We start from the raw sequence: 11,692 nt of genomic DNA, 5'->3' as shown, positions 1-11,692 counted from the left end.
TCCTTCCTTCCTTCCTTCCTTCCTTCCTTCCGTCTTTTTGAGACAGGGTCTTCCTGTAGCCCCAACTGTCCTGGAACGCACTATGTAGACCAGGCTGGCCTTCAACTCACTGAGATCCGCCTGCCTCTTCCTCCCGAGAGCTGGGATTAAAGGCGTGCGCCACCACGCCCGGCTCGTTCTTTATTTTTATGTGTTTGAGTATTTTTGCCTCTCTGTAAGTGCACCTGTGCCATGCAGTGCCTGCGGAGGTTAGAAGAGGACATCGGATGCCCTGAACTGGAGTTACAGATGGTTGTTAGCCTCCATGTAGGTGCTGGGAACCGTAGCTGTGTCCTCTGCACTAGCAGCCCCTATTGTGTCTTAAATTCTGCCTCAGTGTGTGTACTATTGTTTCCGGATTGTGTGGACCATTTTGCTTGTTTTCCCCCTTTCTATATAAACTTGAGAATGTTTCCTGTTACAAGGTGTTGGGATTTTTATTAGGATTGTGTTGAATTTTCAGTGCAAATTGAGGAAACCTGACATCTTAATCCTGAGGCTTTATATTTTCCATGATCGTGGACTATGTCATTTTTTGAGTTCTTTGGTTTTTATTCAGTTAAAAATTAGTAGTTCTTGCTGAGTGTGGTGGTGCACACCTCAGGTGAATCTAGTGAGTTTGTGGCTAGCCTGATAGCTGGGAAGGACTGGAGAGATGGCTCAGCATTGAAGAGTGCATACTGTTTTTCCAGAGGACCCCAGTGCAGTTCCCAGTACCCACGTTAGATGGCTCACAACTACTGCTGGAGGTACTTTGTGCAGAGAGATGAGATGCCAAAGTTTTTTTTCCAGGATGAAGTTTATTCATACTCGCACTGACTCAGTGGGTTCATACCCAAAAGACTGAGGCCCAAACAAAGCAAAAGCTCAGCCATTTAAAACAAATTTTTAAAAAATATTTTATTCATTATTTTTATTGTATATGTATGAGTGTTATACCTGCATGTAGGTAAGTGCACCCATGTGGTGCAATGCCCATGGAGGACAGAAGAGGCTGTTGGATTCTCTGGGACTGGAGTTACGGACAGTTGTTAGCTGCCATGTGGGTACTGGGATTCAAACCTGGGTCTTCTGCAAGAACAGTGTTCTTTTTTTTTTTTTGTCTTTTTGAAGCAGGGTCTCCCTGTAACCCCAGCTGTCCTGGAACTCACTATGTATGTAGGCTGGCCTTGAACTCACAGAGATCTGCCTGCCTCTGCCTCCCAAGTGCTGGGACTAAGAGTCGTGCGCCACCACGCCCGGCTAACAATCAGTGTTCTTAACTGCTGAGCCATCTCTCCAGCCCCTCAAATGGTTTTCTTTCCTTTTTTTGGTCTTTTTGAGACAGGGTCTCCCTGTAGCCCCAGGTGACCTGGAACTCGCTATGTAGACCAAGCTGGCCCGGAACTCACAGAGATCCACCTGCCTCTGCCTCCCGAGTGCTGGGATTAAAGGCGTGTGCCACCAGGCCTGGCTTCGAATAGTTATTTTTCAAAAGATCATTTCATAAGATTAGAAAAAGTGTCATTTATTCCTGAATTTTTTGCTTACTCATTGAACAAAGTAGTCCCTAAAGAGCCTTTATAATTGTTTCATCAGGAACTATATTATTGGGAATAAAAGTACAAGATCTTCCATCAAACATAATACAAACACTTTTTCTTCTAGCATTAAGTGTGATCCTGTTCTCCCAAGTCATTCAGTTTGTGCCATCCAGCTGGCTAGGTACTCTTTAAAGCCATGCTTGTTATAACTGATAAATTTTTGTTAATTAATTTACATTCTTATTTATTGTTAACCACCAGAATATAGTCTGTTTGAAACCTACAGCTGTTTGATTTCTAGTCTGTCTTAGCTATTTTCTGTTGCTCTGATAAAAACACTGACCAAAACCAACTTGGGGAGGAAAGGGTTTATTTGACCTACAGCACAGTCCATCATCAAGGGAAGCCAAGGCAGGAACTTGGAGCACAGACCATGGAGGCACTGCTTACTGGCTCCTCTGGCCTGTGCTCAGCCTGTTTGTTTTTTTCGGTGGGGGGGGGGCATGTCTTTTTTTTTTGAAACAGGGTCTTGGTGTAGCTCCAGCTGGCCTAGAACTATGTAGACCAGGCTGGTCTTGAACTCACAGAGATCTGCCTGCCTCTGCCTTTGTCTCCTGAGTGCTGGGATTAAAGGCATATGCCACCATGCCCAGCTTTCAGCCTGCTTTCTTATATAGCACAGGACCACCTGCCCAGGGTGGCACTGCCCATAGTGGGCTGGGCCCTCCCATATCACTCAATAATCAAGAAAATGCCCCACTGACATGGCCACAGGCCAATGGAAAAAATTCCTCAATTGAGGTTCCATCTAACCAGGTGTGTGTCTGTCTGGCATATAGTCTTAAAGCTGTTTAGAATTCCTTAGGGACTCATATAGCGTGAGCATGAACATTAAAAGACCCAAATAATAACGTCCTTGTCCTGGGATTAGCTTTGCTAAAAGGTTGAGACTCGAAGGTAGGTGGTAGGCTTGAGCAAAGTTTCCTCCATCTACATACCACCGTTTATCAGCTGGGGATACTGAGTGTAGAGTAATTGCTCTTTGCCCTTTCCCTGCTCAAGACATTCAGCATGGGTTTAGGCCTTATGACCGCCCCCCCCCTCCATGAGACATTGTGGCTGAATTCTCTCTGGGTCTCCTGCCTGATCAGACAAACCATATATTTTATGTGAGTTTATTAAATTACAAAGGAATGAGTACCCAGTGCCTAGCCCTGCGCTGCCGCCATGACTCAGAGCCCGCCTTATCAGATCGTCCCATGCCCACAGCCCCGCTAGCATTCACTCACGCCTCTGGGGCCAGCGATCTCGCCCCAGGTCCACAGGGAGTCAGTCCATTCTGTCTTTGAGTTGCTGCGAATTTCCTACACCATCACGATCTACCGGGGTCTCCTGGCTTCCATCCTAAGATGGCTCCCAGCTTCCCCTCCTACTTCCCACTCATGTCAGGCCCCGCCCATTGGTGGAACCAGCCAATCGGGAGACAGACATGAAGAGTGATTTATTCTCACTGCTGATGAGGAGGTTCCAGTGGGCTAGCTGTGTAACCAGAAAGAGGAGCATGGAAGCTGGAGAGATGGCTCAGCAGGTAAGAGCACTGGCTGCTTTTGCAGAGGACCCAGGTTTGGAGTCCAGCACCCACGTGGTGGCTAACAGCCATCTTTAACTCTAGTTCCAGGGACTCCAGTGTCCTCTTCTGGCCTCTGAGGGCATTGCATGACATGGGCGTATTTACATACATGCAGGCAAAACACTTGCACACATAAAATAAAAAAGAAAGAGGAGCAGTAGACTCTGGAAAGTCTTATTTACCATGCATCTGTATCCTGTAATAGGGCCAGTATGCAGTTTACTCTGGTGGGGTCTGTGTCCCATCCAAGGGGGAAGGATTTTCCTTGAGCCTGGAGATGTCCTACCACACAAGCATAACATTATTCTTACTGAGCGTATTTTAACCTATTTTACCCAAGTACTCAATTTTCCATACCCAGGGTTTTTTGTTATTGTTGTTGTTGTTCTTTGAGATAGAGTCTCCCTGTAGACCCCACTGGCCTGGAACTAGCTATATATAGACCAGATCTCTCAGAGTTCTGTCTGCTTCTGCTTCCTGAGTGTTGGGATTAAAGGCATGTACCACACCCCGACGCTTGATCTTAATATTGTGTGTGTGTGTGTGTGTGTATTTCTGATTTTTTTTTTTGGTCTTTTTGAGACAGGGTCTCCCTGTAGCCCCAGCTGGCCTGGAACTCACTATGTAAACCAGGCTGGCCATGAACTCACAGAGATTGGCCTGGGTCTGCCTCCTGAATGCTGGGATTAAAGGCATGCATCACCATGCCTGGCCTCCTGATTCTTTTTAAATTTCCATAATGTAACATTGTCAGGCATCACATTTTGTAATAAGGGGTGTTAAGTTTTAGTTACATTAATCACTGAGCTAATTAGGAAAAGAATATGAAGCAACTTCCTGAACCTTTTTTTATCTCATTTGAGAATTTTATTTCCTATATAACAGTAGCTTACCCTCTGTACTTTAGAAGAGATGGAGCCAACTAAGTATCCCCATCAGGAAATGCGGAGATTTAAGGTTGGACTTTTTCTTTTTGGATTTTGGACTAGAAATATTCTTTTAGATCAAGGTGTTGTTATTTTACAGTAAAATAAATATCATAAATTTTAAAAATGTAAAAAAACAAAGGAAATCTATTATGTGCTTTAGGCTCTTTTTAGGGTGAATTTTATTTATTTATTTAAAAATATTTTATCTTTATTTTATGTGTATGAGTATATTGCCTGCAAGCCAGGCAATGATGGCACAGGCCTTTAATCCCAGCACTTAGGAGGTAGAGGCAGGCAGATCTTTATGAGTTCAAGGCCAGCCTGGGGTTAGAGGGAGACCCTGCCTCACAAAGACCAAAACCAAATTTTTTAAAACATATATTTTATTTCTTATTTTTATTTTATGTGTATGAGTGTATTGCCTGCATGTATGTGAGTGCACCTGTGTCCTGCAGTGCCACCGAGGTCAGAAGAGGGCTTCGGATTTCCCTGGAACTGGAGTTAAGGATGGTTTGCAACACAGCCATGTTGGTGCTTGGAATCGAACCTGGGTCCTCTACAAGAGCAGTCAGTGCTCTTAACCGCTGAGCCATCCCTCCAGCCCCCAAAAACAAAATTCTAAAAATCGAGTATATTGCCTGCATGTATATAAGTACACCTGTGTTGTACAGTGCCTGAGGAGGCAAAAAGAGGGTGTCAGATCCCCTGGAACTGGAGTTATGGACAGTTGTTAGCCACCATGTGGGTGCTGGGAATTGAACCCTGGGGCTCTGCAAGAGCAGCCAGTGCTCTTATCTACTGAGCCATCTCTCCAGCCCAGAATATTTTAATATTTCCACTGTATGCACGTTTGTGAAGTCCACCTGGATGCTTTGAGAGGTCTCAGTTTAGCAGTCCTCTCCTGGGTGTGTTTCTCATTACTCATGTTCCCCCCTTTGGCAGTTTGTATATTCCCCACACATCACTAAAGCATCCTCATTGGTGCAGGCTTTGAAGTTTTGTTGAACACCCAGGAGAACAATTTTACTAGTCTTGTAATTTGTAAAAATTTAAAAATTTTTGCCTGCATGTATTTAAGTGTACCTGTGTCATACAATGCTCTAGGAGGCTAGAAGATCACATCAGGTCCTCTGGAATTGGAGTTTCAGATGGTTGTTAGCTGCTGTGTGGGTTCTGGGAACTGAATCTGGGTCTTCCGGAGGAACAGCCAGTGCTGTTTACTGCTGAACCATCTCTCCAGCCCCCTAGTCTTGTAATTTTTTTTTTTTTTTTACATGAGAAATCATTGTAAGAGAGCCCACTGTGCCTCCTGGTGGTTTGAACTCTTTTTTTTTTTTTTTTTTACTTAAAAAAAGTTATTAAGAATTTCTTTTTTTTTTTAACTTTTACAAAAATTTTGACAATTTCATATAAGGTGTTTTGATCAAATCCATGCCTACTCCTTCCCCTCCAACATTCCCCCCTCTGAAGAAGTAACCCTAAAATCTTTTAAGGATTAGATACAGTCTCCCAAACACTTTTGACATTTTGACATTTTGGCCTTTGGAACAGAATGTGTTGCTAACAGGCCCGAGGACATTTTGACTTTTAGCCTAGAAACTGGCTACATTTCTTTGGGGTCTTTTTATCCTAACTGCCTAGCCAATTCCTGCCTCCTATTCTTATCACACCATCCTCTGAAGGGGTTACCCAAATTGCCAAGAGGGGAATAGGGACGCAGACTGCTCTGGCTTCTTCCATGCTGAACAGGGATGCAGGGTGAGGCAATTGTACCCCTTCAGTGTGTCTATCTAAAAGACTCCCAAATTCCATAACTCTTGTCTCTAAGGGGAGAAGAAAGTCCTTGAATCATGAATAGGAGATGTGAAGGAGAAGTAAAGGCAAGAGTAATTAGCATTACAACTTCCAGACAGGGAACTAGAAAAAAGAACAGGGCAATTTTTTCCATTGGAGTTTCTTGACAAGGGCTTCCAAAAGCATCCCTCTATTGGGTTCTTCCTCATTTTTCTTTTGTCTTCCAAGGCTGGACTAGTTGGCTGGGAAGAATGGCTAGATACTCAGGTGAGGGTCCAGTGACCCTGCTTGGCACTCTTTTAATGAATGAGCACAGCTGTCAACAAGCCCAATTGTGACTATGTTTAGCGATCAGGCTCAGCCAAAGTTGTGATGATGGTAGTTATTTCGTGCAGAAGGGACTGCTGTATAGCATCATCTTATTAAAAGGACCACCACGTGGAGGCAGGATCCAGGAGCTGTCAGGCAGTCCCCTGGGTTCTCAGGCCCTCTGGTGGTGGGAGGCCACAACCCAGCACTCTCTTGCGGTCTGCAGAGCTCTGAGCCCCTACCCATTGGGGTAGTCCAAACACACCCTCTCAGGCTGTCTGCTAGGATCCTAGTCTTGTAATTTTTAACTTCTGAGTAACATCTGGATAAAACTTAGTAGACCAAACAACCCAAACAATTTTAAATAAATCTTAGCTTTGTTATGACTCAGTTTTCCAAGTGGTGAGAGCCTAGCAAACTTAGCGAAAACACAAGTAATCATCTTAATTGGACTGACAGTTTTGTTCTTTTAAGCCAGTTCTTGAGTTGCCATGAGTCCATCTGTTTAACCTTGGGAATCTTATCATCAGACATAGCATCCTTGAGTCTCATCATTCTCGAACCTTGTACCACACAGCTTGGGCTTTAAGCATTCAGTTTTGCCCTCACCTTTTTTTCTTTTTTTTTTTTTGGCTTTTTGTTGGTTGTTTTTTTTTAAAAAAAAAATTTATTTATTATTTTTTATTTTATGTATATGTGTGTGTTGCCTGCATGTAGGTAAGTGCACCCATGTCATGCAATGCCCTTGGAGGACAGAAGAGACTGTCGGATCCCCTGGAACTGGAGTTATGGATGGTTGTTAGCTGCCATGTGGGTGCTGGGACTCAAACCCGGGTCTTCTGCAAAAACAGTCAGTGTTCTTAACCACTGAGCCATCTCTCCAGCCCCTTGTTGGTTGTTTTTTAACAGGGTCTCTCTAGTCACAGCTGACCTGGAAGTCACAATGTGAACCAGGGTAGCCTCGATCTCCCAGAGATCCACCTGACTCTGCCTCCCAAGGGCTACGATTAAAGGCATAAGCCACCATGCCTGGCCCCTCACCTTTTACTTTTCATTCTTAGGACAAAATCTTATTTTATCATGTAAAATTCCTAAGCTCACATTTGCATCCTTCTCAACAATTCTCTCATATCTACTTAACTGTTTTTTTTTCTTATTTTGCCTCCCTAAACAAGGGTTGAATCCAAATAACATATATGAACTTTATTAATAGCCGTAATCCAGGGACAATAAGACCCCTTTGTTAAGTTGCCTGTTCGCTTGATCAGAGAGGCCCAGAGATCAGATTCTAACTAGGGTACAACCTACAAAAAGGGGTGTTACTGAAGACCTGTGACTATGTGGGATACGGTACAAAGTTCTAACTGTACAGGGGTCCACACTATCACTGAACAGATGTGTGAGGAATAAGTAAACTGCCAGAGAGGGGGGAGGGGTAATGAGAACTCGCTCTATAGACCAGGTTGGCCCAGAATTCCTAGAGATCCACCTGCCTCTCGCTCCCAAGTGCTGGGATTAAAGATGTGTGCCATCATGCCCAGGTTCTTGGTAGATTCTTCATTTAAAAGAATTTGCTCATTTTATCTCAGTTACAGCATTTTTGACCATGGTCAGAATATTTCTTTATGATGTTTTTCTTTACTGTCCCAGATTGTGATTTTTATCTCTAGATGATCACTTAGGTGTTTCCACATGTTCTGTAGGGCACAGATGAAGATCCACTGGGGCTGTAGCAGAGTAATAGAAAAATGATAAGACATCTCTTGGTGCCTAGGAATGGGAGAGGTCCAGCATTGAGGCCTGGGTGACCAGGACCTCATGTGGAGTCAAGACCACAGCTGGCTATCAAGGAAGGTGGGAAGTCCGTTCTTGAGATTCTGTCTTTCCAAGACTAGTATCTGCAAATGAAAGATCTCTGCAGTCTTCAGCATATGCCCAACAAAGAGGAAAGGCCACTGCCATGCACAGCCTGGGACCTCAGGCAGTAGGGAATGCAGTTCTTGATGACTTTTGTCCTTTGAAGGTGAAGTTCCCAATAGGCTCATGTGTTTGAACACTTGGTCTCCAGCTGCTGGTGCTGCTATGCAAGGTTACATAGGTTGTATAGCCAATGAGCATTCTTGTAAGTCATTTATCTCAAGCAATTTCTTCCTCTACTTTGAAGCCACATGTTTATGTTTCTCTGCATTCTTTGTGAGGTTTTTTTTGTTTTTTGAGACATGGTCTCCCTGTAGCCTCAGCAGGCCTGAAACTCGCTATGTAGACTAGGCTGGCCTTGAACTCACAGATCTACCTGGCCCTGCCTCTCAGTGCTGGGATTAAAGGTATGGCCACCACACCTGGTCTCTTTCTGATTTTTTTTAATGTTAAAAAGTGAGGATTTGGGGCTGGAGAGATGGATCAGTGATTAAGAGCACTGACTGCTCTTGCAGAGTACCCAGGTTCAAATACCAGGACACACATGGTAGATAACAACTGTCTGTAACTCCAGTTCCAGGGGAATCTGACGCTTCCCTCTTGTGGCCTCCAAGGGCATTGTACAACAGGGGTGCACTTGAATGCATGCAGGTAATACACCCATACACATGAAATACAAATAATAAAACTGAAAAGTAAAAGGTGAGCATTTGAGGCTGGAAGTGATGGCCTATACCTTTAATCCCACCACTCCAGAGGCAGAGGCAGGTGGATCTCTGTATTCCAGGCCAGCCAACCAGGCCTACATAGTAAGACCCTGTCAAAAATAAAACAAAACAAAAAACAGCTTTTGAGTTATTTTAAGATTTATTTTTTTTCCCTTATGTGTATACGTGTGTAGGCATGTACAGGTGCTCTCAGAGGTCAGAAGTATTGGATCTCCGGGGAGCTGGAGTTACGGGCAGTTGTGAATCTCACCTGATGTGGGTCCTGTGAATTGAACTCAGGGCCTCTGGAGGAGTGACATGTGCTCAGCCACTGAGCCATCTCTTCAGCTCCACATTTGAGTGTTATGAGCCCCTCTGAAAGTCAGTTTCCCTCTTTTATAGGGTTTGATGTTTGTTTTCTTTGTTGTAGGGTGTGGTTTGCCATTTGATTAGTAACATTTCCAAATATTTGTTCAGAGGGTCTACGTATGCCCTCGATATATGTCCTCTATGTATGTGGTTAGTATGCCTACGTCTGCCCCCTTAGAGGGCAGGCATTAAGTGCCGGGATTGAAGGCATTTGCCTTTACCTGTTTTTCACAGATTTCTTTGAATGTCAAGAGCTGAAAGGAAAAATAAATAAATAAAAAGGATGAAAAAGTTGCCTGTTGTAGGATTTCTGTATGGCTGTGTTGGAGACCATTTATTTATTTATTTATTTATTTATTTATTATTTATTTAATTTTTGGTCTTTTTGAGACAGGGTCTCCCTGTAGCCCCAGCTGTCCTGGATCTCACTATGTAGACCAGGCTGGCCTTGAACTCACAGAGATCCACCTGCCTCTGCCTCCCAAGTGCTGGGATTAAAGGCATGCACCACCACGCCCAGCTTCTTTTTCATTTTTTAATTATTTTTATTTTATGTGTATGAGTGTATTGCCTGCATGTATGTAAGTGGATCAGTGTCATCCAATGCTGCAGAGATGTCAGATTCACCTGGAACTGGAGTTTCAGACAGTTGTTAGCTGCCATGTAGGTGCTGGGAATTGAACCCGGTCTTCTGCAAGAGCAGTCTGTGCCCTTAACCACTGAGCCATCTCTCCAGCCCCATGGAGGCCTTTTTTTTTTTTTTTTCTTTTGGTCTTTTTGAGACAGGGTCTCCCTGTAGCCCCAGCTGGCCTGAAACTCACTATGTAGACCAGGCTGGCCTTGAACTTACAGAGATCCGCCTGCCTCTGCCTCCTGAGTGCTGGGACTACAGGTGTGCGCCACCACGCCTGGCTGAGCCCCCTCGGGAGCCTTCTTTTAAAGGCCTGGCTCAGCTTTATCCATCAGCCTTTACTTGCTACTAAACTGAGCTCAGAGATAAGTCCAGGCTCAATATGTGGGTCTTTTCAGATGTTTTCCCAAAGTGTTCTTTCTTCAACATGCCCTGATATACTTCGGTGCTTTTGAACAACTCGATTCCTGAGAGAGAACTGTTTTAATTTTCTCCTCTTGTGTTTTTATGCTCTTAAACCGTTTTAGACAAGACATTATCTTATTGTTCAGAACACTGACATTTGCTAGACTAACCTGTTAATTCTTTGTCAGTTTAGAGAAATAATCTTTGGTGACTACAGAAAGGTCTGTTTGTGAGATTTGTGGAATTTTATAAAAGTGTAATTAGGAGGGGCTGGAGGGATGGCTCAGTGGTTAAGAACACTGGCTGTTCTTGCAGAGGACTCAGGTTCAATTCCCAGTACCCATATGGTGGGTAACAACTGTCTATAACTCCAGTTCCAGGGAATCTGACACCCTCTTCTGACCTCTACAGTCTTTGCATGACATGGGTACAATTATATACATGCAGGCAATACATTCATACACATAAAATGAAAATAATAAAAAAAATTTTTTTTTTTTTTGGTGTTTTGAGACAGGGTCTTTCTGTAGCCCCAGTTGTAGCCATGCCCTGCTGATAATAAAAATTTTTTTTTTTTAAGTATAATTAGGAAGGGGGCCGGGCATGGTGGCACACGCCTCAGCACTTGGCGGATCCCTGTGAGTTCAAGGCCAGCCTGGTCTACATAGTGAGTTCCAGGACAGCTGGGGCTTGGGAGACCCTGTCTCAGAAAGACCAAAAAAAAAAAAAAAAAAAAAAAAAAAAAAAAAAAAAAAAAAAAAAAAAAGTATAATTAGGAAGAAGTGAACTTTGGTCATACTGTACCTCTGCCTTCCCTCCCTCCCTTCCTTTCTCAGGATGGATATTTTGCTATTTTCCAGTCTGGCTTGGAATTCTGACATCAAGTACTTCCTTCTGTTATTCTCTAAAGCAGTTATAAGTGGGCACAGTGGACACATGCCAGCATAACTAGCTACTCTTTTTTTTCTAAAATAACACACTGTGTTTGTACTCATTCTGTATGCTTTAACATTACAACTCAATTTAAAATTCAAAAATTATGTTGAGGGCTGGCGACGTGGTTAAAGATGCCTGCTGCCAAGCCTGACCACCTGAACTACCTAAATTCAATCTCTGTGACCCACATTGTGGAAGGAATTGACTCCTGCAAGCTTTCTGCACGTGTGTGTAGACACACAAGATAAATAAATAAATGTAAACAAATTATAATAATAATAATTATTATTATTATCAAAAATTATGTTGAGGGCTGGCGACGTGGTTAAAGATGCCTGCTGCCAAGCCTGACCACCTGAACTACCTAAATTCAATCTCTGTGACCCACATTGTGGAAGGAATTGACTCCTGCAAGCTTTCTGCACGTGTGTGTAGACACACAAGATAAATAAATAAATGTAAACAAATTATAATAATAATAATTATTATTATTATTACTACTA

General features: G+C 43.3%; 1 protein-coding gene across 2 annotated transcripts in view; it reads left to right on the top strand.

Moving 5' to 3' along the window:
• LOC103726825 (zinc finger protein 709-like) overlaps nt 1-11,692 on the top strand; it is a 22,191-nt gene that overhangs the window by 788 nt on the left and 9,711 nt on the right. The window lies entirely within an intron of this gene.

The sequence above is a fragment of the Nannospalax galili genome, unplaced genomic scaffold, assembly GCF_000622305.1.
Source record: "Nannospalax galili isolate Female #2095 unplaced genomic scaffold, S.galili_v1.0 scaffold529, whole genome shotgun sequence".
Classification (NCBI taxonomy): Eukaryota; Metazoa; Chordata; class Mammalia; order Rodentia; family Spalacidae; genus Nannospalax; species Nannospalax galili.
Note: the sequence above shows the minus strand (reverse complement) of the source record. Positions and strands in the feature narration are given on the sequence as shown.